We start from the raw sequence: 4,512 nt of genomic DNA, 5'->3' as shown, positions 1-4,512 counted from the left end.
GTTAGGCCCCCTGTCCCCGCGCAGTGCTGCCCGTGGGGCTGGAGGGGCTGCTGCAGGGCAGAGACAGCCTGCCGCTACCCCACCACCACCCCCCCGGGAGCTGCGAGCACCTGGGGAGGGCAGGGACAGGCGAGGCTGTTTCAGGAGTGGGAGCAGTTCAGAGGGCAGGGCAGGTGAGGGTAACCAGCCTCAGACAGGGGTTCGGATAGCCGGGAGAGCCGGCGGTGGTGAGGCAGGTCCCAGGTGAAGCGGGAAGTCGAGGGGGTGCCTGGCCAGGCACGGGCAGAGCTGCGAAGTAGCGCAGGTGGCGATGAAGCCCAAGTGTCTCGGCTCAGATGGGCTCCTGAGTGAGGTGGGGAGCCGCAGCAAGGCCTCCCACCGCTCACTCTCGCGCAGCTCCTTCCAGCAGCCCTATCTAAAGTCACACGGCCACCATCGTCCTTGGACAAGGCAAGCCCCCAAGAGGGGGGGAGCTTGCCGAGCCGGGCTCGTGGCTCTGCCAGCAGGATTCAGGCTAGTGAGGGAAATTCACCTGTGCCCTGCTGGTTTTTGGGGAGAGGACGTTATTGCTAGCTCATGGAAGTGCTCCTGGAGAGCATTTCCTTTCTTTTGCGATGTAACCGATTTGCACAGATTTTCCCAAGACCGTATCTTTCCAAGGGGGGAGAACCTCCATGCTGCCTCCAGCCCCCCAGCTCCAGCCTGCCTCCCCCAAGCCTCCTGTTTCAGAGCCATGCAGCCGAGGAAGAGGCACCTGCCCACGCACGGGACTAACGCTGCAGGAAAGGATGCTTGGAGAATGGGGGGGGCGGGTGGAAAAACGGGGAGTCCTGCTTGCAGTGACAGGCCATGGCTGTGGCAGGATGACAGCATTTACATCTGCAGCTTTTGGATTCAAAGGAGAGGAAAAAAAAAGAAGTATTACCTTAGCAGCTGGCATCTCTGAGCTATTCAGTGCACCATCCCCAGCAAGACAGCGCTGCCCTCCACAGGCTCCTACCATAATTTCCGACTCGGCTGTGGATATCTGTCATGCCTAGGGTGACGCTTTCCCCTTTAATTCTCTTCTGGGGCACTCCTGTCCAGGGTACCACTGCTAGGAATTAAAATACCCCAAAACTACTGTTTTTCTTGACACATCTCGACTACGCCCATGCTTCTCCCTGAATTAAAGTAGCTGTAGTTTTAAGTCCCGCTGCCAGCAGCCATAACTCTGCTATATGCTATAATCGGGAGAGCACGCAGTCACCGTGCAGCTAGCTGCTTCTAAGAGTAGAAACTTCACTCTAATCTTATATAACGCCAGTAATGGAGCAGAGAGGCTGTGGCTTGTGAGGAGCTTAGACAGAAGCCTTCCTTGGGCAGCCCGTGCCCTGAGGGCAGAGGAGCTCCAGCGAGAGGAAGAAAAACAAAGTGACCTTGATACTGGTAACAGTCCGGTGAGCGCTGCCACAGCCAGCGCTGCGCCGAGATTTCATCGGTGTCACAGGCTGTCGATAGGTGTAAGTTATGGGCAGTTCTGACACAAATGGTGTCGAAGAGACCAGACTCTGAAAGAGGGGGGGGAAAAATGCCTTGCAAGCTTCGGGAAAGACAAACAAGGATGTTAATATATTGCTATTAAAAGGGTCTCCAAAGCACTTGCCCTTCTGCAGGCAGTATGGATTTGTGTGACTGTGGATTAAAGTGGTTTTTTTTTCTTCTCTTTGATTTACTTCTCAAATGATTTTTCTCTGACTGCTGCTGTCAATACAAAATTGACAATGCTGTCAAGCTTGCAAGATTTCAGAATATTTGAAGGCACAAGTAAAGGGGTTTTGATATTCCTCAGTCGTTTGGCATTGGTATCTTTGAGCTGTCTTTCCCTGCACTTTTAACGTAAGCAGTGAAGTGCTCTCCTTGCCTTGCCTTGCTTGAAAGGGTACATACGAGAAAGGCACCTTTTTCTAAGGTTGACAAAGCTGTACAAACTCTTTGCAGCAGAATCAAGAGCAAAAAGACGTCAAAACTCTACAGTGGAAGATCTATCTTGGCACTTAAATTTTTTCAGGCACATCACAGAGCTTTCAAGGGACACTCAGCTTTGTTGGGGCAGAGCAGGATATTTTTTCTTTAGATTTTTTAATTGCTGACTTTAAAATCATTATTTTCTTTTTTTAATTGTCATCTTTTAAGTAGGGTGATAGTTTGTATCAAAGGAATTGACCACTGATGAGGTGTATGAGAACAGCTAAGAGGAGATACTAACACCTAGAACTGGGGTTTACTTTCTCTTGCAAACTTTAGATTGTGTGTCTGATTAATTTCTTATCTTGAATTTGAAGAAATAAAGCTGGGGGGTTTATTTTTGCTCCTCCCTGGTATTGGGGTACCAGGTAAAGCAGAGTGCGAGCAACCAGGGAGCTGCCTAGTCAGGGGGTGTGGGTCAAGCGGCGTGCGCAGCCACCTCTCCGGGCTGTGACGGATGAGGGGCCAAGGGCAGGGGGGACACGCTTGCTGCTCCGTGAGATGTCCAGTCCCAGGGTCACTGGGAGAGCTTGCCCTGCCATTTGCTGGCTTGTGGGAAGGAGTTTCCCTGGCAGGCCCCGCCGCTGCGCTGTCTCTGCGAGGAGCCGGCAGCGCGGTGCTGCCCTACTCCCCAGATATCATGTTGATGCCCCCTGAGTCGTGCGGCTGGTCAGGCAGGGCAGGAGCAAGGGTTGTCATGTGCCTGCAAGTTTTTGAAGGGTTTTTTTCACCTTTATCTTGTCGGGTTTTATGCTGTTGTTTTTCTGATGCTGATTCTTCCTGAGGCTTGGTGTGGACTGTAGATCGATGCCGAAGCCGGTAGGGTGATGGAGGGAGGAAGAACCTCCAGCAAAGCAGCAGCCTCATGGCTCCCAAGAGGGTGAGTCAAGCACAGGTATCAGGGAGGGGTGCAGCCTTGCTGGAGGTTCTGCCTGCTGGAGGCGGTTTATAATAGACAGCTTGGGAACAGGCTGCAAATATAACAGTCCATTTTCCCAAAGCAAACCCCAGTGCCTCCAGCACAGCCCTGGGAAGGCTGTCCTCTGCTTGAGAAAGTTGCTGTGAGCAGGAATACATTAAGGACTGCGAGCTTCTCAGGTACAATGGTAATGGGAGCCATCCGTGAGCTATAAATAGCATTAACATCCTTTCTCTCCAATGCCTGGCATCCCAAGCAGTCATTTTTGCTGGTGCTAGTGAAAATGAACAAAGCTTTGAACAGCTTTTATTTATGTTATCTTTGCAGGCTGGAATTTTGCGAGTAGTTTTTCTCACCGGCTTTGAATTTTGAGTTTATTTTAAAGAAAAATATTGGCATTTTCTCCTTTTGGATTTTTTCCTTTTTTAATTGTCATACACTACTTTCATATTTTTAGCAAAACTATGTGGGAAACGCTATTGTGACGGGAGAGTGGGGATTGCAGGAAAAGGGGAAAAAAAGAGGAAAAAAACCCCGAGAAACCATAATTTAATCTTATCTAAATCTTACATACATTTTTAACAAAATACTGAAAATGTTTTGTTTTACAATTAAGCAAATAACGCAAGGTGCTTTGGCGTGATTTGTGGTGTTTACATTGACGGATCAGAAAGAAATAGTTGTTGCAGTAGAAGGAAAATCTTTACGTGCCCATCGGACAAGGTCTTCCTGTGATTTCAGAGGAAACAAAGATGTCTTTTGTCAAGGAGCTACGAAGAGCCGAGAGCAAAACTGGCAAAAAGGACTCTCTTCAAAATATTTAGGGTACGCTCACTGAAGTCCTGTTATAAAACGATAAAGTCTCACACGTTATGCAACTCTCCTTTGCTGTTACAGACATTCAGGAAACACAAGGTCTACAAAACAGAGATTTTGCCCTGGGATAACCCCGGAGCCGCTGCTACTAGATCAACTGGTAGAGCTGGAAGAATTAGGCAAGCTTTCAAATAAGCAAGAAGGGCTATATTTTTTTACCAATTATGCCAACTGATGTAATTATACCCTGCCTTTACTGACAGCCCTTGCCTTAGAGCAGCACAGCAGCACTGCTGTTACTGAAACGCTGTGATTTTTCATATTGCCAGAAGATGGCAGAAGAAAGCAATCTTGAGTGATTTAAAAATACAGACGGTATACTCCTGACTGGCTTTTAAAGGGAGCTGTTACTGATACAGAAGAAACTGCACTGGTTGGATGGATGAAAAATGTGAAATGTACTGTACGAGTTAAACTGGCATTGACCTGAGCGTATACATCAAATTACCTACAAAAATCAGAGAGGTCGGGGGCTTTGAGTTAACCGAAGGTTTACTCCTCCTCCCCAGCCAGAGCGACGCTTCCCTTGTACCCTTCTAAAAAATAAAAGAAAACCGAAGAAAACTTGCAAAGGTTATTGGGCATCAGTGAAAATTATCAGGGGCTTATAAGCCGGTAGGAGTTATTTTCGAACGGCAGCACTGCGCCGGCCCCGGGTGTCCTGGCCCCGGTCCCGGCCCTGGGGGTCCTGGTCCCGGCCCTGGGGGTCT

At 49.1% G+C, this 4,512-nt stretch overlaps 1 protein-coding gene across 2 annotated transcripts in view; it reads right to left on the bottom strand.

Annotated features, from left to right (window-relative positions):
- LOC103897582 (dual specificity protein phosphatase 13-like) overlaps positions 1–4,512 on the bottom strand; it is a 24,627-nt gene that overhangs the window by 10,130 nt on the left and 9,985 nt on the right. The window contains exon 1 of one of the 2 annotated variants that reach the window (XM_009277639.2): positions 926–2,417. The exons of the other annotated variant lie outside the window; for it this stretch is intronic. The gene's annotated coding sequence lies outside the window, so the exon portion shown is untranslated. Of the gene's footprint in view, positions 1–925; positions 2,418–4,512 lie in introns of those variants that run through there. 2 annotated transcript variants of the gene reach the window in all.

This window comes from Aptenodytes forsteri, unplaced genomic scaffold (assembly GCF_000699145.1).
Source record: "Aptenodytes forsteri isolate BGI_AS27 unplaced genomic scaffold, ASM69914v1 Scaffold15, whole genome shotgun sequence".
Classification (NCBI taxonomy): domain Eukaryota; kingdom Metazoa; phylum Chordata; class Aves; order Sphenisciformes; family Spheniscidae; genus Aptenodytes; species Aptenodytes forsteri.
This window is presented reverse-complemented; position numbering and strand designations above follow the sequence as displayed.